Source organism: Spea bombifrons, chromosome 5, assembly GCF_027358695.1.
Source record: "Spea bombifrons isolate aSpeBom1 chromosome 5, aSpeBom1.2.pri, whole genome shotgun sequence".
NCBI lineage: Eukaryota > Metazoa > Chordata > Amphibia > Anura > Pelobatidae > Spea > Spea bombifrons.
In genome coordinates this window covers 38,541,709-38,563,110 of record NC_071091.1, presented here as the reverse complement: position 1 = coordinate 38,563,110, position 21,402 = coordinate 38,541,709, and the positions used below count along the sequence as shown (strand labels likewise).

General features: G+C 39.9%; 29 non-coding genes across 29 annotated transcripts; 10 read left to right on the top strand and 19 right to left on the bottom strand.

The window, feature by feature from the left end:
- Nucleotides 1-156: 156 nt before the first annotated feature.
- Nucleotides 157-243, bottom strand: TRNAR-UCU (transfer RNA arginine (anticodon UCU)). The gene is given in 2 exon segments: nt 157-192; nt 207-243. It is a non-coding gene; the product is annotated as a tRNA-Arg (tRNA).
- A 247-nt stretch (nt 244-490) lies between these two features.
- Nucleotides 491-563, top strand: TRNAR-UCG (transfer RNA arginine (anticodon UCG)). Its single transcript has one exon. It is a non-coding gene; the product is annotated as a tRNA-Arg (tRNA).
- Nucleotides 564-1,330: 767 nt separating this feature from the next.
- TRNAL-CAA (transfer RNA leucine (anticodon CAA)) lies at nt 1,331-1,440 on the bottom strand. Its single transcript has 2 exons — nt 1,403-1,440; nt 1,331-1,376 (listed from the first exon to the last, which is right to left on the bottom strand). It is a non-coding gene; the product is annotated as a tRNA-Leu (tRNA).
- A 918-nt stretch (nt 1,441-2,358) lies between these two features.
- TRNAR-UCU (transfer RNA arginine (anticodon UCU)) lies at nt 2,359-2,445 on the bottom strand. Its single transcript is given in 2 exon segments — nt 2,359-2,394; nt 2,409-2,445. It is a non-coding gene; the product is annotated as a tRNA-Arg (tRNA).
- A 247-nt stretch (nt 2,446-2,692) lies between these two features.
- On the top strand, nt 2,693-2,765 carry TRNAR-UCG (transfer RNA arginine (anticodon UCG)). Its single transcript has one exon. It is a non-coding gene; the product is annotated as a tRNA-Arg (tRNA).
- Nucleotides 2,766-3,532: 767 nt separating this feature from the next.
- On the bottom strand, nt 3,533-3,642 carry TRNAL-CAA (transfer RNA leucine (anticodon CAA)). Its single transcript has 2 exons — nt 3,605-3,642; nt 3,533-3,578 (listed from the first exon to the last, which is right to left on the bottom strand). It is a non-coding gene; the product is annotated as a tRNA-Leu (tRNA).
- Nucleotides 3,643-4,560: 918 nt separating this feature from the next.
- On the bottom strand, nt 4,561-4,647 carry TRNAR-UCU (transfer RNA arginine (anticodon UCU)). The gene is given in 2 exon segments: nt 4,561-4,596; nt 4,611-4,647. It is a non-coding gene; the product is annotated as a tRNA-Arg (tRNA).
- A 247-nt stretch (nt 4,648-4,894) lies between these two features.
- Nucleotides 4,895-4,967, top strand: TRNAR-UCG (transfer RNA arginine (anticodon UCG)). Its single transcript has one exon. It is a non-coding gene; the product is annotated as a tRNA-Arg (tRNA).
- Nucleotides 4,968-5,734: 767 nt separating this feature from the next.
- TRNAL-CAA (transfer RNA leucine (anticodon CAA)) lies at nt 5,735-5,844 on the bottom strand. The gene is made up of 2 exons: nt 5,807-5,844; nt 5,735-5,780 (listed from the first exon to the last, which is right to left on the bottom strand). It is a non-coding gene; the product is annotated as a tRNA-Leu (tRNA).
- A 916-nt stretch (nt 5,845-6,760) lies between these two features.
- Nucleotides 6,761-6,847, bottom strand: TRNAR-UCU (transfer RNA arginine (anticodon UCU)). The gene is given in 2 exon segments: nt 6,761-6,796; nt 6,811-6,847. It is a non-coding gene; the product is annotated as a tRNA-Arg (tRNA).
- Nucleotides 6,848-7,094: 247 nt separating this feature from the next.
- TRNAR-UCG (transfer RNA arginine (anticodon UCG)) lies at nt 7,095-7,167 on the top strand. Its single transcript has one exon. It is a non-coding gene; the product is annotated as a tRNA-Arg (tRNA).
- A 767-nt stretch (nt 7,168-7,934) lies between these two features.
- On the bottom strand, nt 7,935-8,044 carry TRNAL-CAA (transfer RNA leucine (anticodon CAA)). Its single transcript has 2 exons — nt 8,007-8,044; nt 7,935-7,980 (listed from the first exon to the last, which is right to left on the bottom strand). It is a non-coding gene; the product is annotated as a tRNA-Leu (tRNA).
- A 918-nt stretch (nt 8,045-8,962) lies between these two features.
- On the bottom strand, nt 8,963-9,049 carry TRNAR-UCU (transfer RNA arginine (anticodon UCU)). Its single transcript is given in 2 exon segments — nt 8,963-8,998; nt 9,013-9,049. It is a non-coding gene; the product is annotated as a tRNA-Arg (tRNA).
- Nucleotides 9,050-9,296: 247 nt separating this feature from the next.
- TRNAR-UCG (transfer RNA arginine (anticodon UCG)) lies at nt 9,297-9,369 on the top strand. The gene has a single exon. It is a non-coding gene; the product is annotated as a tRNA-Arg (tRNA).
- A 767-nt stretch (nt 9,370-10,136) lies between these two features.
- On the bottom strand, nt 10,137-10,246 carry TRNAL-CAA (transfer RNA leucine (anticodon CAA)). The gene is made up of 2 exons: nt 10,209-10,246; nt 10,137-10,182 (listed from the first exon to the last, which is right to left on the bottom strand). It is a non-coding gene; the product is annotated as a tRNA-Leu (tRNA).
- A 918-nt stretch (nt 10,247-11,164) lies between these two features.
- On the bottom strand, nt 11,165-11,251 carry TRNAR-UCU (transfer RNA arginine (anticodon UCU)). The gene is given in 2 exon segments: nt 11,165-11,200; nt 11,215-11,251. It is a non-coding gene; the product is annotated as a tRNA-Arg (tRNA).
- Nucleotides 11,252-11,498: 247 nt separating this feature from the next.
- Nucleotides 11,499-11,571, top strand: TRNAR-UCG (transfer RNA arginine (anticodon UCG)). Its single transcript has one exon. It is a non-coding gene; the product is annotated as a tRNA-Arg (tRNA).
- A 768-nt stretch (nt 11,572-12,339) lies between these two features.
- Nucleotides 12,340-12,449, bottom strand: TRNAL-CAA (transfer RNA leucine (anticodon CAA)). The gene is made up of 2 exons: nt 12,412-12,449; nt 12,340-12,385 (listed from the first exon to the last, which is right to left on the bottom strand). It is a non-coding gene; the product is annotated as a tRNA-Leu (tRNA).
- Nucleotides 12,450-13,367: 918 nt separating this feature from the next.
- On the bottom strand, nt 13,368-13,454 carry TRNAR-UCU (transfer RNA arginine (anticodon UCU)). Its single transcript is given in 2 exon segments — nt 13,368-13,403; nt 13,418-13,454. It is a non-coding gene; the product is annotated as a tRNA-Arg (tRNA).
- Nucleotides 13,455-13,701: 247 nt separating this feature from the next.
- Nucleotides 13,702-13,774, top strand: TRNAR-UCG (transfer RNA arginine (anticodon UCG)). The gene has a single exon. It is a non-coding gene; the product is annotated as a tRNA-Arg (tRNA).
- Nucleotides 13,775-15,562: 1,788 nt separating this feature from the next.
- Nucleotides 15,563-15,649, bottom strand: TRNAR-UCU (transfer RNA arginine (anticodon UCU)). Its single transcript is given in 2 exon segments — nt 15,563-15,598; nt 15,613-15,649. It is a non-coding gene; the product is annotated as a tRNA-Arg (tRNA).
- Nucleotides 15,650-15,896: 247 nt separating this feature from the next.
- TRNAR-UCG (transfer RNA arginine (anticodon UCG)) lies at nt 15,897-15,969 on the top strand. Its single transcript has one exon. It is a non-coding gene; the product is annotated as a tRNA-Arg (tRNA).
- A 763-nt stretch (nt 15,970-16,732) lies between these two features.
- TRNAL-CAA (transfer RNA leucine (anticodon CAA)) lies at nt 16,733-16,842 on the bottom strand. The gene is made up of 2 exons: nt 16,805-16,842; nt 16,733-16,778 (listed from the first exon to the last, which is right to left on the bottom strand). It is a non-coding gene; the product is annotated as a tRNA-Leu (tRNA).
- A 918-nt stretch (nt 16,843-17,760) lies between these two features.
- Nucleotides 17,761-17,847, bottom strand: TRNAR-UCU (transfer RNA arginine (anticodon UCU)). The gene is given in 2 exon segments: nt 17,761-17,796; nt 17,811-17,847. It is a non-coding gene; the product is annotated as a tRNA-Arg (tRNA).
- Nucleotides 17,848-18,094: 247 nt separating this feature from the next.
- Nucleotides 18,095-18,167, top strand: TRNAR-UCG (transfer RNA arginine (anticodon UCG)). Its single transcript has one exon. It is a non-coding gene; the product is annotated as a tRNA-Arg (tRNA).
- A 767-nt stretch (nt 18,168-18,934) lies between these two features.
- On the bottom strand, nt 18,935-19,044 carry TRNAL-CAA (transfer RNA leucine (anticodon CAA)). Its single transcript has 2 exons — nt 19,007-19,044; nt 18,935-18,980 (listed from the first exon to the last, which is right to left on the bottom strand). It is a non-coding gene; the product is annotated as a tRNA-Leu (tRNA).
- A 918-nt stretch (nt 19,045-19,962) lies between these two features.
- Nucleotides 19,963-20,049, bottom strand: TRNAR-UCU (transfer RNA arginine (anticodon UCU)). Its single transcript is given in 2 exon segments — nt 19,963-19,998; nt 20,013-20,049. It is a non-coding gene; the product is annotated as a tRNA-Arg (tRNA).
- A 247-nt stretch (nt 20,050-20,296) lies between these two features.
- TRNAR-UCG (transfer RNA arginine (anticodon UCG)) lies at nt 20,297-20,369 on the top strand. Its single transcript has one exon. It is a non-coding gene; the product is annotated as a tRNA-Arg (tRNA).
- A 763-nt stretch (nt 20,370-21,132) lies between these two features.
- Nucleotides 21,133-21,242, bottom strand: TRNAL-CAA (transfer RNA leucine (anticodon CAA)). Its single transcript has 2 exons — nt 21,205-21,242; nt 21,133-21,178 (listed from the first exon to the last, which is right to left on the bottom strand). It is a non-coding gene; the product is annotated as a tRNA-Leu (tRNA).
- Nucleotides 21,243-21,402: the final 160 nt, after the last annotated feature.

Sequence of the window (21,402 nt, the reverse complement as noted above, 5' to 3'; positions counted from 1 at the left end):
TACAATTTAATCAGTCAATTAAAATCTGTCAGATTAAGATCTGTCAATTGTATTTCAGAAATTTTTCAGAGTGGATATTGCAATTTTTCCATGTGTGGATATTGCAACTTATAACTAAACAAGAACATCAAATGCAGTCAACCACTGGAAAAACTACGACTCTGGTGGGACTCGAACCCACAACCTTTGAATGCCTTGACAAGTGCTAGAAGTCCAATGCGCTATCCATTGCGCCACAGAGCCTACATATGCAAGACGCAGACGTCATGAAACCACCTATCTGACTCACGCATAATCCTTCGTACATAGATGTTTCAAATGCATTAGTCGTTTCTGTGTCCTACGTTTGTCTGCATGTTCTTAATTAACATCAGTCAGAGGAAGGACAGTGGTCATAAAAAGCATATTGTGGCATGTGAAGTAAAGGAAATATAGTTATGTTTCTCTATGAGAAACGTATCCACACATTCTTTCGCAAACTTTGCATGCAGACCGCGTGGCCTAATGGATAAGGCGTCTGACTTCGGATCAGAAGATTGAGGGTTCGAGTCCCTTCGTGGTCGGAGATGCCGGAGGTTTGGTTTTGTTGTTCTTTAGAGTTCTTCCATATCAATGAATGTCAGGCAAGTGGAAACTAAGATTTCAACAGTTTCTTTCCATGTTACGTGTCACCCAAGATATTTAGTCCCTCTTGGTATGAAAGGCAGACATGTCAAAACTAAGATTTCAAGTGTTGATTGCCATATGATCATAACCCTATCTTGCCCTACAAGGTACCTCTACGGATAGTGCGTTGTTGCGAGATTTGATTAAATCAAAGTTGTCTGCAATTTACTCTTTCAAAAACTTTGAACAAACGTAAATTCTTTTTCCAACTATTGTTATGAAGACTTTGGCTCAAAGCGGCTCCATAAGAGTCACAGGCACCCTTGATTTCCTGTTGTACACTTTCTTATCTCTTTCCCCCAAGAAATCTATGTGACAGCTATTGGAAAGTATCTACACCTGGGTCGTTATTTTCACCTCTTTCGGTATGTCTTCTCTGCGAAGTGCGGAATAAGACTCTTGTGTTTTGTCAAGACCTCGTGGCCTAATGGGTAAGGTGTCTGACTTTGGATGGGAAGATTGAGGATTTGAGTTGTCTTGAGTTTGCTGGTGGTTTAGATCCCCAGGTTACTGTTCTTTTGAGTCTAGAGATTGTACATTGCTGTCTTATGTTATGAAATCAATGTCTTCTGCAATGTACTCTTTCAACGCTTAAATTCAATCTTGGATTCTTTCTCAAAAAATTGTTGAATTAAACGAAGCTCAAAGCACAAAAGAAGATGACTGTCAGAAGTGGGATTTGAACCCACGCCTCCGCATGGAGACCAGAAGACCCTCACAGAGAGAAGATTGCATTCTTGAGTCTGGCGCCTTAGACCACTCGGCCATCCTGACAAGCTACAGCTGCTAAGAAAGAAGATATTTTTTTACATGGTTTCAAGGCAAGGGACTAGCTCGTAGGGGACCTTTTGCCATTGCATTGGTTTAAAGTGGCTTCATTAGAGTCACAGGGTAAGCAGACTTGAGATCCTGCATATGAAGGCTAAGATTTCACATGTGTTTTTTGATGTGCCATATGACCACCATACTTATCGCCCTCTGGGCATGCAGGGTTCTTCGACATATTGTGAGTTACCAACACCTTTATTGAAATCAAAGTTGATTGCGATGTACTGTTTCAAACACTTAAAGGCAAACTTTAATTCTTTCTCCAACTATTGTTATGAAGACTTTGGCTCCAAGTGGCTCCATAAGAGTCACAGGGCACCCTTGATTTTCTGTTGTACATTTCCTAATCTTTTTGCCCAAAGAAATCTATGTGATCATCCTTTGTATAATGTGCCACAGGGCCCACTACTGAAACACATTTCACACTAGAGTAAAATCTGTCAATTGTATTACAGACATTTTTCAGAGACAATTTGTGGATATTGCAACCTAAAACTAAACAAGCACATCAAATGCAGTCAACTACTGGAAAAAAAACACGATTCTAGTGGGACTCGAACCCACAACCTTTGAATATTGGCATTATTTTCGCATCAAAATTTTAATCTTACAAACGGAGCGCTAAACTGCTTTCCACACTTGTGTTAAATCGTTCTATTGTTTCAGATTACCATAATTTCTCACAGACAAATTGTGGATATTTGGAATTACAATTTAATCAGTCAATTAAAATCTGTCAGATTAAGATCTGTCAATTGTATTTCAGAAATTTTTCAGAGTGGATATTGCAATTTTTCCATGTGTGGATATTGCAACTTATAACTAAACAAGAACATCAAATGCAGTCAACCACTGGAAAAACCACGACTCTGGTGGGACTCGAACCCACAACCTTTGAATGCCTTGACAAGTGCTAGAAGTCCAATGCGCTATCCATTGCGCCACAGAGCCTACATATGCAAGACGCAGACGTCATGAAACCACCTATCTGACTCACGCATAATCCTTCGTACATAGATGTTTCAAATGCATTAGTCGTTTCTGTGTCCTACGTTTGTCTGCATGTTCTTAATTAACATCAGTCAGAGGAAGGACAGTGGTCATAAAAAGCATATTGTGGCATGTGAAGTAAAGGAAATATAGTTATGTTTCTCTATGAGAAACGTATCCACACATTCTTTCGCAAACTTTGCATGCAGACCGCGTGGCCTAATGGATAAGGCGTCTGACTTCGGATCAGAAGATTGAGGGTTCGAGTCCCTTCGTGGTCGGAGATGCCGGAGGTTTGGTTTTGTTGTTCTTTAGAGTTCTTCCATATCAATGAATGTCAGGCAAGTGGAAACTAAGATTTCAACAGTTTCTTTCCATGTTACGTGTCACCCAAGATATTTAGTCCCTCTTGGTATGAAAGGCAGACATGTCAAAACTAAGATTTCAAGTGTTGATTGCCATATGATCATAACCCTATCTTGGCCTACAAGGTACCTCTACGGATAGTGCGTTGTTGCGAGATTTGATTAAATCAAAGTTGTCTGCAATTTACTCTTTCAAAAACTTTGAACAAACGTAAATTCTTTTTCCAACTATTGTTATGAAGACTTTGGCTCAAAGCGGCTCCATAAGAGTCACAGGCACCCTTGATTTCCTGTTGTACACTTTCTTATCTCTTTCCCCCAAGAAATCTATGTGACAGCTATTGGAAAGTATCTACACCTGGGTCGTTATTTTCACCTCTTTCGGTATGTCTTCTCTGCGAAGTGCGGAATAAGACTCTTGTGTTTTGTCAAGACCTCGTGGCCTAATGGGTAAGGTGTCTGACTTTGGATGGGAAGTTTGAGGATTTGAGTTGTCTTGAGGTTGCTGGTGGTTTAGATCCCCAGGTTACTGTTCTTTTGAGTCTAGAGATTGTACATTGCTGTCTTATGTTATGAAATCAATGTCTTCTGCAATGTACTCTTTCAACGCTTAAATTCAATCTTGGATTCTTTCTCAAAAAAATGTTGAATTAAACGAAGCTCAAAGCACAAAAGAAGATGACTGTCAGAAGTGGGATTTGAACCCACGCCTCCGCATGGAGACCAGAAGACCCTCACAGAGAGAAGATTGCATTCTTGAGTCTGGTGCCTTAGACCACTCGGCCATCCTGACAAGCTACAGCTGCTAAGAAAGAAGATATTTTTTTACATGGTTTCAAGGCAAGGGACTAGCTCGTAGGGGACCTTTTGCCATTGCATTGGTTTAAAGTGGCTTCATTAGAGTCACAGGGTAAGCAGACTTGAGATCCTGCATATGAAGGCTAAGATTTCACATGTGTTTTTTGATGTGCCATATGACCACCATACTTATCGCCCTCTGGGCATGCAGGGTTCTTCGACATATTGTGTGTTACCAACACCTTTAATGAAATCAAAGTTGATTGCGATGTACTGTTTCAAACACTTAAAGGCAAACTTTAATTCTTTCTCCAACTATTGTTATGAAGACTTTGGCTCCAAGTGGCTCCATAAGAGTCACAGGGCACCCTTGATTTTCTGTTGTACATTTCCTAATCTTTTTGCCCAAAGAAATCTATGTGATCATCCTTTGTATAATGTGCCACAGGGCCCACTACTGAAACACATTTCACACTAGAGTAAAATCTGTCAATTGTATTACAGACATTTTTCAGAGACAATTTGTGGATATTGCAACCTAAAACTAAACAAGCACATCAAATGCAGTCAACCACTGGAAAAAAAACACGATTCTAGTGGGACTCGAACCCACAACCTTTGAATATTGGCATTATTTTCGCATCAAATTTTTAATCTTACAAACGGAGCGCTAAACTGCTTTCCACACTTGTGTTAAATCGTTCTATTGTTTCAGATTACCATAATTTCTCACAGACAAATTGTGGATATTTGGAATTACAATTTAATCAGTCAATTAAAATCTGTCAGATTAAGATCTGTCAATTGTATTTCAGAAATTTTTCAGAGTGGATATTGCAATTTTTCCATGTGTGGATATTGCAACTTATAACTAAACAAGAACATCAAATGCAGTCAACCACTGGAAAAACCACGACTCTGGTGGGACTCGAACCCACAACCTTTGAATGCCTTGACAAGTGCTAGAAGTCCAATGCGCTATCCATTGCGCCACAGAGCCTACATATGCAAGACGCAGACGTCATGAAACCACCTATCTGACTCAAACATAATCCTTCGTACATAGATGTTTCAAATGCATTAGTCGTTTCTGTGTCCTACGTTTGTCTGCATGTTCTTAATTAACATCAGTCAGAGGAAGGACAGTGGTCATAAAAAGCATATTGTGGCATGTGAAGTAAAGGAAATATAGTTATGTTTCTCTATGAGAAACGTATCCACACATTCTTTCGCAAACTTTGCATGCAGACCGCGTGGCCTAATGGATAAGGCGTCTGACTTCGGATCAGAAGATTGAGGGTTCGAGTCCCTTCGTGGTCGGAGATGCCGGAGGTTTGGTTTTGTTGTTCTTTAGAGTTCTTCCATATCAATGAATGTCAGGCAAGTGGAAACTAAGATTTCAACAGTTTCTTTCCATGTTACGTGTCACCCAAGATATTTAGTCCCTCTTGGTATGAAAGGCAGACATGTCAAAACTAAGATTTCAAGTGTTGATTGCCATATGATCATAACCCTATCTTGGCCTACAAGGTACCTCTACGGATAGTGCGTTGTTGCGAGATTTGATTAAATCAAAGTTGTCTGCAATTTACTCTTTCAAAAACTTTGAACAAACGTAAATTCTTTTTCCAACTATTGTTATGAAGACTTTGGCTCAAAGCGGCTCCATAAGAGTCACAGGCACCCTTGATTTCCTGTTGTACACTTTCTTATCTCTTTCCCCCAAGAAATCTATGTGACAGCTATTGGAAAGTATCTACACCTGGGTCGTTATTTTCACCTCTTTCGGTATGTCTTCTCTGCGAAGTGCGGAATAAGACTCTTGTGTTTTGTCAAGACCTCGTGGCCTAATGGGTAAGGTGTCTGGCTTTGGATGGGAAGTTTGAGGATTTGAGTTGTCTTGAGGTTGCTGGTGGTTTAGATCCCCAGGTTACTGTTCTTTTGAGTCTAGAGATTGTACATTGCTGTCTTATGTTATGAAATCAATGTCTTCTGCAATGTACTCTTTCAACGCTTAAATTCAATCTTGGATTCTTTCTCAAAAAAATGTTGAATTAAACGAAGCTCAAAGCACAAAAGAAGATGACTGTCAGAAGCGGGATTTGAACCCACGCCTCCGCATGGAGACCAGAAGACCCTCACAGAGAGAAGATTGCATTCTTGAGTCTGGCGCCTTAGACCACTCGGCCATCCTGACAAGCTACAGCTGCTAAGAAAGAAGATATTTTTTTACATGGTTTCAAGGCAAGGGACTAGCTCGTAGGGGACCTTTTGCCATTGCATTGGTTTAAAGTGGCTTCATTAGAGTCACAGGGTAAGCAGACTTGAGATCCTGCATATGAAGGCTAAGATTTCACATGTGTTTTTTGATGTGCCATATGACCACCATACTTATCGCCCTCTGGGCATGCAGGGTTCTTCGACATATTGTGTGTTACCAACACCTTTAATGAAATCAAAGTTGATTGCGATGTACTGTTTCAAACACTTAAAGGCAAACTTTAATTCTTTCTCCAACTATTGTTATGAAGACTTTGGCTCCAAGTGGCTCCATAAGAGTCACAGGGCACCCTTGATTTTCTGTTGTACATTTCCTAATCTTTTTGCCCAAAGAAATCTATGTGATCATCCTTTGTATAATGTGCCACAGGGCCCACTACTGAAACACATTTCACACTAGAGTAAAATCTGTCAATTGTATTACAGACATTTTTCAGAGACAATTTGTGGATATTGCAACCTAAAACTAAACAAGCACATCAAATGCAGTCAACCACTGGAAAAAAAACACGATTCTAGTGGGACTCGAACCCACAACCTTTGAATATTGGCATTATTTTCGCATCAAAATTTTAATCTTACAAACGGAGCGCTAAACTGCTTTCCACACTTGTGTTAAATCGTTCTATTGTTTCAGATTACCATAATTTCTCAGACAAATTGTGGATATTTGGAATTACAATTTAATCAGTCAATTAAAATCTGTCAGATTAAGATCTGTCAATTGTATTTCAGAAATTTTTCAGAGTGGATATTGCAATTTTTCCATGTGTGGATATTGCAACTTATAACTAAACAAGAACATCAAATGCAGTCAACCACTGGAAAAACCACGACTCTGGTGGGACTCGAACCCACAACCTTTGAATGCCTTGACAAGTGCTAGAAGTCCAATGCGCTATCCATTGCGCCACAGAGCCTACATATGCAAGACGCAGACGTCATGAAACCACCTATCTGACTCAAACATAATCCTTCGTACATAGATGTTTCAAATGCATTAGTCGTTTCTGTGTCCTACGTTTGTCTGCATGTTCTTAATTAACATCAGTCAGAGGAAGGACAGTGGTCATAAAAAGCATATTGTGGCATGTGAAGTAAAGGAAATATAGTTATGTTTCTCTATGAGAAACGTATCCACACATTCTTTCGCAAACTTTGCATGCAGACCGCGTGGCCTAATGGATAAGGCGTCTGACTTCGGATCAGAAGATTGAGGGTTCGAGTCCCTTCGTGGTCGGAGATGCCGGAGGTTTGGTTTTGTTGTTCTTTAGAGTTCTTCCATATCAATGAATGTCAGGCAAGTGGAAACTAAGATTTCAACAGTTTCTTTCCATGTTACGTGTCACCCAAGATATTTAGTCCCTCTTGGTATGAAAGGCAGACATGTCAAAACTAAGATTTCAAGTGTTGATTGCCATATGATCATAACCCTATCTTGGCCTACAAGGTACCTCTACGGATAGTGCGTTGTTGCGAGATTTGATTAAATCAAAGTTGTCTGCAATTTACTCTTTCAAAAACTTTGAACAAACGTAAATTCTTTTTCCAACTATTGTTATGAAGACTTTGGCTCAAAGCGGCTCCATAAGAGTCACAGGCACCCTTGATTTCCTGTTGTACACTTTCTTATCTCTTTCCCCCAAGAAATCTATGTGACAGCTATTGGAAAGTATCTACACCTGGGTCGTTATTTTCACCTCTTTCGGTATGTCTTCTCTGCGAAGTGCGGAATAAGACTCTTGTGTTTTGTCAAGACCTCGTGGCCTAATGGGTAAGGTGTCTGGCTTTGGATGGGAAGTTTGAGGATTTGAGTTGTCTTGAGGTTGCTGGTGGTTTAGATCCCCAGGTTACTGTTCTTTTGAGTCTAGAGATTGTACATTGCTGTCTTATGTTATGAAATCAATGTCTTCTGCAATGTACTCTTTCAACGCTTAAATTCAATCTTGGATTCTTTCTCAAAAAAATGTTGAATTAAACGAAGCTCAAAGCACAAAAGAAGATGACTGTCAGAAGCGGGATTTGAACCCACGCCTCCGCATGGAGACCAGAAGACCCTCACAGAGAGAAGATTGCATTCTTGAGTCTGGCACCTTAGACCACTCGGCCATCCTGACAAGCTACAGCTGCTAAGAAAGAAGATATTTTTTTACATGGTTTCAAGGCAAGGGACTAGCTCGTAGGGGACCTTTTGCCATTGCATTGGTTTAAAGTGGCTTCATTAGAGTCACAGGGTAAGCAGACTTGAGATCCTGCATATGAAGGCTAAGATTTCACATGTGTTTTTTGATGTGCCATATGACCACCATACTTATCGCCCTCTGGGCATGCAGGGTTCTTCGACATATTGTGTGTTACCAACACCTTTAATGAAATCAAAGTTGATTGCGATGTACTGTTTCAAACACTTAAAGGCAAACTTTAATTCTTTCTCCAACTATTGTTATGAAGACTTTGGCTCCAAGTGGCTCCATAAGAGTCACAGGGCACCCTTGATTTTCTGTTGTACATTTCCTAATCTTTTTGCCCAAAGAAATCTATGTGATCATCCTTTGTATAATGTGCCACAGGGCCCACTACTGAAACACATTTCACACTAGAGTAAAATCTGTCAATTGTATTACAGACATTTTTCAGAGACAATTTGTGGATATTGCAACCTAAAACTAAACAAGCACATCAAATGCAGTCAACCACTGGAAAAAAAACACGATTCTAGTGGGACTCGAACCCACAACCTTTGAATATTGGCATTATTTTCGCATCAAAATTTTAATCTTACAAACGGAGCGCTAAACTGCTTTCCACACTTGTGTTAAATCGTTCTATTGTTTCAGATTACCATAATTTCTCACAGACAAATTGTGGATATTTGGAATTACAATTTAATCAGTCAATTAAAATCTGTCAGATTAAGATCTGTCAATTGTATTTCAGAAATTTTTCAGAGTGGATATTGCAATTTTTCCATGTGTGGATATTGCAACTTATAAATAAACAAGAACATCAAATGCAGTCAACCACTGGAAAAACCACGACTCTGGTGGGACTCGAACCCACAACCTTTGAATGCCTTGACAAGTGCTAGAAGTCCAATTCGCTATCCATTGCGCCACAGAGCCTACATATGCAAGACGCAGACGTCATGAAACCACCTATCTGACTCACGCATAATCCTTCGTACATAGATGTTTCAAATGCATTAGTCGTTTCTGTGTCCTACGTTTGTCTGCATGTTCTTAATTAACATCAGTCAGAGGAAGGACAGTGGTCATAAAAAGCATATTGTGGCATGTGAAGTAAAGGAAATATAGTTATGTTTCTCTATGAGAAACGTATCCACACATTCTTTCGCAAACTTTGCATGCAGACCGCGTGGCCTAATGGATAAGGCGTCTGACTTCGGATCAGAAGATTGAGGGTTCGAGTCCCTTCGTGGTCGGAGATGCCGGAGGTTTGGTTTTGTTGTTCTTTAGAGTTCTTCCATATCAATGAATGTCAGGCAAGTGGAAACTAAGATTTCAACAGTTTCTTTCCATGTTACGTGTCACCCAAGATATTTAGTCCCTCTTGGTATGAAAGGCAGACATGTCAAAACTAAGATTTCAAGTGTTGATTGCCATATGATCATAACCCTATCTTGGCCTACAAGGTACCTCTACGGATAGTGCGTTGTTGCGAGATTTGATTAAATCAAAGTTGTCTGCAATTTACTCTTTCAAAAACTTTGAACAAACGTAAATTCTTTTTCCAACTATTGTTATGAAGACTTTGGCTCAAAGCGGCTCCATAAGAGTCACAGGCACCCTTGATTTCCTGTTGTACACTTTCTTATCTCTTTCCCCCAAGAAATCTATGTGACAGCTATTGGAAAGTATCTACACCTGGGTCGTTATTTTCACCTCTTTCGGTATGTCTTCTCTGCGAAGTGCGGAATAAGACTCTTGTGTTTTGTCAAGACCTCGTGGCCTAATGGGTAAGGTGTCTGACTTTGGATGGGAAGTTTGAGGATTTGAGTTGTCTTGAGGTTGCTGGTGGTTTAGATCCCCAGGTTACTGTTCTTTTGAGTCTAGAGATTGTACATTGCTGTCTTATGTTATGAAATCAATGTCTTCTGCAATGTACTCTTTCAACGCTTAAATTCAATCTTGGATTCTTTCTCAAAAAAATGTTGAATTAAACGAAGCTCAAAGCACAAAAGAAGATGACTGTCAGAAGTGGGATTTGAACCCACGCCTCCGCATGGAGACCAGAAGACCCTCACAGAGAGAAGATTGCATTCTTGAGTCTGGTGCCTTAGACCACTCGGCCATCCTGACAAGCTACAGCTGCTAAGAAAGAAGATATTTTTTTACATGGTTTCAAGGCAAGGGACTAGCTCGTAGGGGACCTTTTGCCATTGCATTGGTTTAAAGTGGCTTCGTTAGAGTCACAGGGTAAGCAGACTTGAGATCCTGCATATGAAGGCTAAGATTTCACATGTGTTTTTTGATGTGCCATATGACCACCATACTTATCGCCCTCTGGGCATGCAGGGTTCTTCGACATATTGTGTGTTACCAACACCTTTAATGAAATCAAAGTTGATTGCGATGTACTGTTTCAAACACTTAAAGGCAAACTTTAATTCTTTCTCCAACTATTGTTATGAAGACTTTGGCTCCAAGTGGCTCCATAAGAGTCACAGGGCACCCTTGATTTTCTGTTGTACATTTCCTAATCTTTTTGCCCAAAGAAATCTATGTGATCATCCTTTGTATAATGTGCCACAGGGCCCACTACTGAAACACATTTCACACTAGAGTAAAATCTGTCAGTTGTATTACAGACATTTTTCAGAGACAATTTGTGGATATTGCAACCTAAAACTAAACAAGCACATCAAATGCAGTCAACCACTGGAAAAAAAACACGATTCTAGTGGGACTCGAACCCACAACCTTTGAATATTGGCATTATTTTCGCATCAAAATTTTAATCTTACAAACGGAGCGCTAAACTGCTTTCCACACTTGTGTTAAATCGTTCTATTGTTTCAGATTACCATAATTTCTCACAGACAAATTGTGGATATTTGGAATTACAATTTAATCAGTCAATTAAAATCTGTCAGATTAAGATCTGTCAATTGTATTTCAGAAATTTTTCAGAGTGGATATTGCAATTTTTCCATGTGTGGATATTGCAACTTATAACTAAACAAGAACATCAAATGCAGTCAACCACTGGAAAAACCACGACTCTGGTGGGACTCGAACCCACAACCTTTGAATGCCTTGACAAGTGCTAGAAGTCCAATGCGCTATCCATTGCGCCACAGAGCCTACATATGCAAGATGCAGACGTCATGAAACCACCTATCTGACTCACGCATAATCCTTCGTACATAGATGTTTCAAATGCATTAGTCGTTTCTGTGTCCTACGTTTGTCTGCATGTTCTTAATTAACATCAGTCAGAGGAAGGACAGTGGTCATAAAAAGCATATTGTGGCATGTGAAGTAAAGGAAATATAGTTATGTTTCTCTATGAGAAACGTATCCACACATTCTTTCGCAAACTTTGCATGTAGACTGCGTGGCCTAATGGATAAGGCGTCTGACTTCGGATCAGAAGATTGAGGGTTCGAGTCCCTTTGTGGTCGGAGATGCCGGAGGTTTGGTTTTGTTGTTCTTTAGAGTTCTTCCATATCAATGAATGTCAGGCAAGTGGAAACTAAGATTTCAACAGTTTCTTTCCATGTTACGTGTCACCCAAGATATTTAGTCCCTCTTGGTATGAAAGGCAGACATGTCAAAACTAAGATTTCAAGTGTTGATTGCCATATGATCATAACCATATCTTGGCCTACAAGGTACCTCTACGGATAGTGCGTTGTTGCGAGATTTGATTAAATCAAAGTTGTCTGCAATTTACTCTTTCAAAAACTTTGAACAAACGTAAATTCTTTTTCCAACTATTGTTATGAAGACTTTGGCTCAAAGCGGCTCCATAAGAGTCACAGGCACCCTTGATTTCCTGTTGTACACTTTCTTATCTCTTTCCCCCAAGAAATCTATGTGACAGCTATTGGAAAGTATCTACACCTGGGTCGTTATTTTCACCTCTTTCGGTATGTCTTCTCTGCGAAGTGCGGAATAAGACTCTTGTGTTTTGTCAAGACCTCGTGGCCTTAATGGGTAAGGTGTCTGACTTTGGATGGGAAGATTGAGGATTTGAGTTGTCTTGAGGTTGCTGGTGGTTTAGATCCCCAGGTTACTGTTCTTTTGAGTCTAGAGATTGTACATTGCTGTCTTATGTTATGAAATCAATGTCTTCTGCAATGTACTCTTTCAACGCTTAAATTCAATCTTGGATTCTTTCTCAAAAAAATGTTGAATTAAACGAAGCTCAAAGCACAAAAGAAGATGACTGTCAGAAGTGGGATTTGAACCCACGCCTCCGCATGGAGACCAGGAGACCCTCACAGAGAGAAGATTGCATTCTTGAGTCTGGCGCCTTAGACCACTCGGCCATCCTGACAAGCTACAGCTGCTAAGAAAGAAGATATTTTTTTACATGGTTTCAAGGCAAGGGACTAGCTCGTAGGGGACCTTTTGCCATTGCATTGGTTTAAAGTGGCTTCATTAGAGTCACAGGGTAAGCAGACTTGAGATCCTGCATATGAAGGCTAAGATTTCACATGTGTTTTTTGATGTGCCATATGACCACCATACTTATCGCCCTCTGGGCATGCAGGGTTCTTCGACATATTGTGTGTTACCAACACCTTTAATGAAATCAAAGTTGATTGCGATGTACTGTTTCAAACACTTAAAGGCAAACTTTAATTCTTTCTGCAACTATTGTTATGAAGACTTTGGCTCCAAGTGGCTCCATAAGAGTCACAGGGCACCCTTGATTTTCTGTTGTACATTTCAAAATCTTTTTGCCCAAAGAAATCTATGTGATCATCCTTTGTATAATGTGCCACAGGGCCCACTACTGAAACACATTTCACACTAGAGTAAAATCTGTCAATTGTATTACAGACATTTTTCAGAGACAATTTGTGGATATTGCAACCTAAAACTAAACAAGCACATCAAATGCAGTCAACCACTGGAAAAAAAACACGATTCTAGTGGGACTCGAACCCACAACCTTTGAATATTGGCATTATTTTCGCATCAAAATTTTAATCTTACAAACGGAGCGCTAAACTGCTTTCCACACTTGTGTTAAATCGTTCTATTGTTTCAGATTACCATAATTTCTCACAGACAAATTGTGGATATTTGGAATTACAATTTAATCAGTCAATTAAAATCTGTCAGATTAAGATCTGTCAATTGTATTTCAGAAATTTTTCAGAGTGGATATTGCAATTTTTCCATGTGTGGATATTGCAACTTATAACTAAACAAGAACATCAAATGCAGTCAACCACTGGAAAAACCACGACTCTGGTGGGACTCGAAACCACAACCTTTGAATGCCTTGACAAGTGCTAGAAGTCCAATGCGCTATCCATTGCGCCACAGAGCCTACATATGCAAGACGCAGACGTCATGAAACCACCTATCTGACTCACGCATAATCCTTCGTACATAGATGTTTCAAATGCATTAGTCGTTTCTGTGTCCTACGTTTGTCTGCATGTTCTTAATTAACATCAGTCAGAGGAAGGACAGTGGTCATAAAAAGCATATTGTGGCATGTGAAGTAAAGGAAATATAGTTATGTTTCTCTATGAGAAACGTATCCACACATTCTTTCGCAAACTTTGCATGCAGACCGCGTGGCCTAATGGATAAGGCGTCTGACTTCGGATCAGAAGATTGAGGGTTCGAGTCCCTTCGTGGTCGGAGATGCCGGAGGTTTGGTTTTGTTGTTCTTTAGAGTTCTTCCATATCAATGAATGTCAGGCAAGTGGAAACTAAGATTTCAACAGTTTCTTTCCATGTTACGTGTCACCCAAGATATTTAGTCCCTCTTGGTATGAAAGGCAGACATGTCAAAACTAAGATTTCAAGTGTTGATTGCCATATGATCATAACCCTATCTTGGCCTACAAGGTACCTCTACGGATAGTGCGTTGTTGCGAGATTTGATTAAATCAAAGTTGTCTGCAATTTACTCTTTCAAAAACTTTGAACAAACGTAAATTCTTTTTCCAACTATTGTTATGAAGACTTTGGCTCAAAGCGGCTCCATAAGAGTCACAGGCACCCTTGATTTCCTGTTGTACACTTTCTTATCTCTTTCCCCCAAGAAATCTATGTGACAGCTATTGGAAAGTATCTACACCTGGGTCGTTATTTTCACCTCTTTCGGTATGTCTTCTCTGCGAAGTGCGGAATAAGACTCTTGTGTTTTGTCAAGACCTCGTGGCCTAATGGGTAAGGTGTCTGGCTTTGGATGGGAAGATTGAGGATTTGAGTTGTCTTGAGATTGCTGGTGGTTTAGATCCCCAGGTTACTGTTCTTTTGAGTCTAGAGATTGTACATTGCTGTCTTATGTTATGAAATCAATGTCTTCTGCAATGTACTCTTTCAACGCTTAAATTCAATCTTGGATTCTTTCTCAAAAAAATGTTGAATTAAACGAAGCTCAAAGCACAAAAGAAGATGACTGTCAGAAGTGGGATTTGAACCCACGCCTCCGCATGGAGACCAGAAGACCCTCACAGAGAGAAGATTGCATTCTTGAGCCTTAGACCACTCGGCCATCCTGACAAGCTACAGCTGCTAAGAAAGAAGATATTTTTTTACATGGTTTCAAGGCAAGGGACTAGCTCGTAGGGGACCTTTTGCCATTGCATTGGTTTAAAGTGGCTTCATTAGAGTCACAGGGTAAGCAGACTTGAGATCCTGCATATGAAGGCTAAGATTTCACATGTGTTTTTTGATGTGCCATATGACCACCATACTTATCGCCCTCTGGGCATGCAGGGTTCTTCGACATATTGTGTGTTACCAACACCTTTAATGAAATCAAAGTTGATTGCGATGTACTGTTTCAAACACTTAAAGGCAAACTTTAATTCTTTCTCCAACTATTGTTATGAAGACTTTGGCTCCAAGTGGCTCCATAAGAGTCACAGGGCACCCTTGATTTTCTGTTGTACATTTCCTAATCTTTTTGCCCAAAGAAATCTATGTGATCATCCTTTGTATAATGTGCCACAGGGCCCACTACTGAAACACATTTCACACTAGAGTAAAATCTGTCAATTGTATTACAGACATTTTTCAGAGACAATTTGTGGATATTGCAACCTAAAACTAAACAAGCACATCAAATGCAGTCAACCACTGGAAAAAAAACACGATTCTAGTGGGACTCGAACCCACAACCTTTGAATATTGGCATTATTTTCGCATCAAAATTTTAATCTTACAAACGGAGCGCTAAACTGCTTTCCACACTTGTGTTAAATCGTTCTATTGTTTCAGATTACCATAATTTCTCACAGACAAATTGTGGATATTTGGAATTACAATTTAATCAGTCAATTAAAATCTGTCAGATTAAGATCTGTCAATTGTATTTCAGAAATTTTTCAGAGTGGATATTGCAATTTTTCCATGTGTGGATATTGCAACTTATAACTAAACAAGAACATCAAATGCAGTCAACCACTGGAAAAACCACGACTCTGGTGGGACTCGAACCCACAACCTTTGAATGCCTTGACAAGTGCTAGAAGTCCAATGCGCTATCCATTGCGCCACAGAGCCTACATATGCAAGACACAGACGTCATGAAACCACCTATCTGACTCACGCATAATCCTTCGTACATAGATGTTTCAAATGCATTAGTCGTTTCTGTGTCCTACGTTTGTCTGCATGTTCTTAATTAACATCAGTCAGAGGAAGGACAGTGGTCATAAAAAGCATATTGTGGCATGTGAAGTAAAGGAAATATAGTTATGTTTCTCTATGAGAAACGTATCCACACATTCTTTCGCAAACTTTGCATGCAGACCGCGTGGCCTAATGGATAAGGCGTCTGACTTCGGATCAGGAGATTGAGGGTTCGAGTCCCTTCGTGGTCGGAGATGCCGGAGGTTTGGTTTTGTTGTTCTTTAGAGTTCTTATCAATGAATGTCAGGCAAGTGGAAACTAAGATTTCAACAGTTTCTTTCCATGTTACGTGTCACCCAAGATATTTAGTCCCTCTTGGTATGAAAGGCAGACATGTCAAAACTAAGATTTCAAGTGTTGATTGCCATATGATCATAACCATATCTTGGCCTACAAGGTACCTCTACGGATAGTGCGTTGTTGCGAGATTTGATTAAATCAAAGTTGTCTGCAATTTACTCTTTCAAAAACTTTGAACAAACGTAAATTCTTTTTCCAACTATTGTTATGAAGACTTTGGCTCAAAGCGGCTCCATAAGAGTCACAGGCACCCTTGATTTCCTGTTGTACACTTTCTTATCTCTTTCCCCCAAGAAATCTATGTGACAGCTATTGGAAAGTATCTACACCTGGGTCGTTATTTTCACCTCTTTCGGTATGTCTTCTCTGCGAAGTGCGGAATAAGACTCTTGTGTTTTGTCAAGACCTCGTGGCCTAATGGGTAAGGTGTCTGACTTTGGATGGGAAGTTTGAGGATTTGAGTTGTCTTGAGGTTGCTGGTGGTTTAGATCCCCAGGTTACTGTTCTTTTGAGTCTAGAGATTGTACATTGCTGTCTTATGTTATGAAATCAATGTCTTCTGCAATGTACTCTTTCAACGCTTAAATTCAATCTTGGATTCTTTCTCAAAAAAATGTTGAATTAAACGAAGCTCAAAGCACAAAAGAAGATGACTGTCAGAAGTGGGATTTGAACCCACGCCTCCGCATGGAGACCAGGAGACCCTCACAGAGAGAAGATTGCATTCTTGAGTCTGGCGCCTTAGACCACTCGGCCATCCTGACAAGCTACAGCTGCTAAGAAAGAAGATATTTTTTTACATGGTTTCAAGGCAAGGGACTAGCTCGTAGGGGACCTTTTGCCATTGCATTGGTTTAAAGTGGCTTCATTAGAGTCACAGGGTAAGCAGACTTGAGATCCTGCATATGAAGGCTAAGATTTCACATGTGTTTTTTGATGTGCCATATGACCACCATACTTATCGCCCTCTGGGCATGCAGGGTTCTTCGACATATTGTGTGTTACCAACACCTTTAATGAAATCAAAGTTGATTGCGATGTACTGTTTCAAACACTTAAAGGCAAACTTTAATTCTTTCTGCAACTATTGTTATGAAGACTTTGGCTCCAAGTGGCTCCATAAGAGTCACAGGGCACCCTTGATTTTCTGTTGTACATTTCCTAATCTTTTTGCCCAAAGAAATCTATGTGATCATCCTTTGTATAATGTGCCACAGGGCCCACTACTGAAACACATTTCACACTAGAGTAAAATCTGTCAATTGTATTACAGACATTTTTCAGAGACAATTTGTGGATATTGCAACCTAAAACTAAACAAGCACATCAAATGCAGTCAACCACTGGAAAAAAAACACGATTCTAGTGGGACTCGAACCCACAACCTTTGAATATTGGCATTATTTTCGCATCAAAATTTTAATCTTACAAACGGAGCGCTAAACTGCTTTCCACACTTGTGTTAAATCGTTCTATTGTTTCAGATTACCATAATTTCTCACAGACAAATTGTGGATATTTGGAATTACAATTTAATCAGTCAATTAAAATCTGTCAGATTAAGATCTGTCAATTGTATTTCAGAAATTTTTCAGAGTGGATATTGCAATTTTTCCATGTGTGGATATTGCAACTTATAACTAAACAAGAACATCAAATGCAGTCAACCACTGGAAAAACCACGACTCTGGTGGGACTCGAACCCACAACCTTTGAATGCCTTGACAAGTGCTAGAAGTCCAATGCGCTATCCATTGCGCCACAGAGCCTACATATGCAAGACGCAGACGTCATGAAACCACCTATCTGACTCACGCATAATCCTTCGTACATAGATGTTTCAAATGCATTAGTCGTTTCTGTGTCCTACGTTTGTCTGCATGTTCTTAATTAACATCAGTCAGAGGAAGGACAGTGGTCATAAAAAGCATATTGTGGCATGTGAAGTAAAGGAAATATAGTTATGTTTCTCTATGAGAAACGTATCCACACATTCTTTCGCAAACTTTGCATGCAGACCGCGTGGCCTAATGGATAAGGCGTCTGACTTCGGATCAGAAGATTGAGGGTTCGAGTCCCTTCGTGGTCGGAGATGCCGGAGGTTTGGTTTTGTTGTTCTTTAGAGTTCTTCCATATCAATGAATGTCAGGCAAGTGGAAACTAAGATTTCAACAGTTTCTTTCCATGTTACGTGTCACCCAAGATATTTAGTCCCTCTTGGTATGAAAGGCAGACATGTCAAAACTAAGATTTCAAGTGTTGATTGCCATATGATCATAACCATATCTTGGCCTACAAGGTACCTCTACGGATAGTGCGTTGTTGCGAGATTTGATTAAATCAAAGTTGTCTGCAATTTACTCTTTCAAAAACTTTGAACAAACGTAAATTCTTTTTCCAACTATTGTTATGAAGACTTTGGCTCAAAGCGGCTCCATAAGAGTCACAGGCACCCTTGATTTCCTGTTGTACACTTTCTTATCTCTTTCCCCCAAGAAATCTATGTGACAGCTATTGGAAAGTATCTACACCTGGGTCGTTATTTTCACCTCTTTCGGTATGTCTTCTCTGCGAAGTGCGGAATAAGACTCTTGTGTTTTGTCAAGACCTCGTGGCCTAATGGGTAAGGTGTCTGACTTTGGATGGGAAGATTGAGGGTTTGAGTTGTCTTGAGGTTGCTGGTGGTTTAGATCCCCAGGTTACTGTTCTTTTGAGTCTAGAGATTGTACATTGCTGTCTTATGTTATGAAATCAATGTCTTCTGCAATGTACTCTTTCAACGCTTAAATTCAATCTTGGATTCTTTCTCAAAAAAATGTTGAATTAAACGAAGCTCAAAGCACAAAAGAAGATGACTGTCAGAAGTGGGATTTGAACCCACGCCTCCGCATGGAGACCAGAAGACCCTCACAGAGAGAAGATTGCATTCTTGAGTCTGGCGCCTTAGACCACTCGGCCATCCTGACAAGCTACAGCAGCTAAGAAAGAAGATATTTTTTTACATGGTTTCAAGGCAAGGGACTAGCTCGTAGGGGACCTTTTGCCATTGCATTGGTTTAAAGTGGCTTCATTAGAGTCACAGGGTAAGCAGACTTGAGATCCTGCATATGAAGGCTAAGATTTCACATGTGTTTTTTGATGTGCCATATGACCACCATACTTATCGCCCTCTGGGCATGCAGGGTTCTTCGACATATTGTGTGTTACCAACACCTTTAATGAAATCAAAGTTGATTGCGATGTACTGTTTCAAACACTTAAAGGCAAACTTTAATTCTTTCTGCAACTATTGTTATGAAGACTTTGGCTCCAAGTGGCTCCATAAGAGTCACAGGGCACCCTTGATTTTCTGTTGTACATTTCCTAATCTTTTTGCCCAAAGAAATCTATGTGATCATCCTTTGTATAATGTGCCACAGGGCCCACTACTGAAACACATTTCACACTAGAGTAAAATCTGTCAATTGTATTACAGACATTTTTCAGAGACAATTTGTGGATATTGCAACCTAAAACTAAACAAGCACATCAAATGCAGTCAACCACTGGAAAAAAAACACGATTCTAGTGGGACTCGAACCCACAACCTTTGAATATTGGCATTATTTTCGCATCAAAATTTTAATCTTACAAACGGAGCGCTAAACTGCTTTCCACACTTGTGTTAAATCGTTCTATTGTTTCAGATTACCATAATTTCTCACAGACAAATTGTGGATATTTGGAATTACAATTTAATCAGTCAATTAAAATCTGTCAGATTAAGATCTGTCAATTGTATTTCAGAAATTTTTCAGAGTGGATATTGCAATTTTTCCATGTGTGGATATTGCAACTTATAACTAAACAAGAACATCAAATGCAGTCAACCACTGGAAAAACCACGACTCTGGTGGGACTCGAACCCACAACCTTTGAATGCCTTGACAAGTGCTAGAAGTCCAATGCGCTATCCATTGCGCCACAGATCCTACATATGCAAGACGCAGACGTCATGAAACCACCTATCTGACTCACGCATAATCCTTCGTACATAGATGTTTCAAATGCATTAGTCGTTTCTGTGTCCTACGTTTGTCTGCATGTTCTTAATTAACATCAGTCAGAGGAAGGACAGTGGTCATAAAAAGCATATTGTGGCATGTGAAGTAAAGGAAATATAGTTATGTTTCTCTATGAGAAACGTATCCACACATTCTTTCGCAAACTTTGCATGCAGACCGCGTGGCCTAATGGATAAGGCGTCTGACTTCGGATCAGAAGATTGAGGGTTCGAGTCCCTTCGTGGTCGGAGATGCCGGAGGTTTGGTTTTGTTGTTCTTTAGAGTTCTTATCAATGAATGTCAGGCAAGTGGAAACTAAGATTTCAACAGTTTCTTTCCATGTTACGTGTCACCCAAGATATTTAGTCCCTCTTGGTATGAAAGGCAGACATGTCAAAACTAAGATTTCAAGTGTTGATTGCCATATGATCATAACCATATCTTGGCCTACAAGGTACCTCTACGGATAGTGCGTTGTTGCGAGATTTGATTAAATCAAAGTTGTCTGCAATTTACTCTTTCAAAAACTTTGAACAAACGTAAATTCTTTTTCCAACTATTGTTATGAAGACTTTGGCTCAAAGCGGCTCCATAAGAGTCACAGGCACCCTTGATTTCCTGTTGTACACTTTCTTATCTCTTTCCCCCAAGAAATCTATGTGACAGCTATTGGAAAGTATCTACACCTGGGTCGTTATTTTCACCTCTTTCGGTATGTCTTCTCTGCGAAGTGCGGAATAAGACTCTTGTGTTTTGTCAAGACCTCGTGGCCTAATGGGTAAGGTGTCTGACTTTGGATGGGAAGATTGAGGATTTGAGTTGTCTTGAGATTGCTGGTGGTTTAGATCCCCAGGTTACTGTTCTTTTGAGTCTAGAGATTGTACATTGCTGTCTTATGTTATGAAATCAATGTCTTCTGCAATGTACTCTTTCAACGCTTAAATTCAATCTTGGATTCTTTCTCAAAAAAATGTTGAATTAAACGAAGCTCAAATCACAAAAGAAGATGACTGTCAGAAGTGGGATTTGAACCCATGCCTCCGCATGGAGACCAGAAGACCCTCACAGAGAGAAGATTGCATTCTTGAGTCTGGCGCCTTAGACCACTCGGCCATCCTGACAAGCTACAGCTGCTAAGAAAGAAGATATTTTTTTACATGGTTTCAAGGCAAGGGACTAGCTCATAGGGGACCTTTTGCCATTGCATTGGTTTAAAGTGGCTTCATTAGAGTCACAGGGTAAGCAGACTTGAGATCCTGCATATGAAGGCTAAGATTTCAC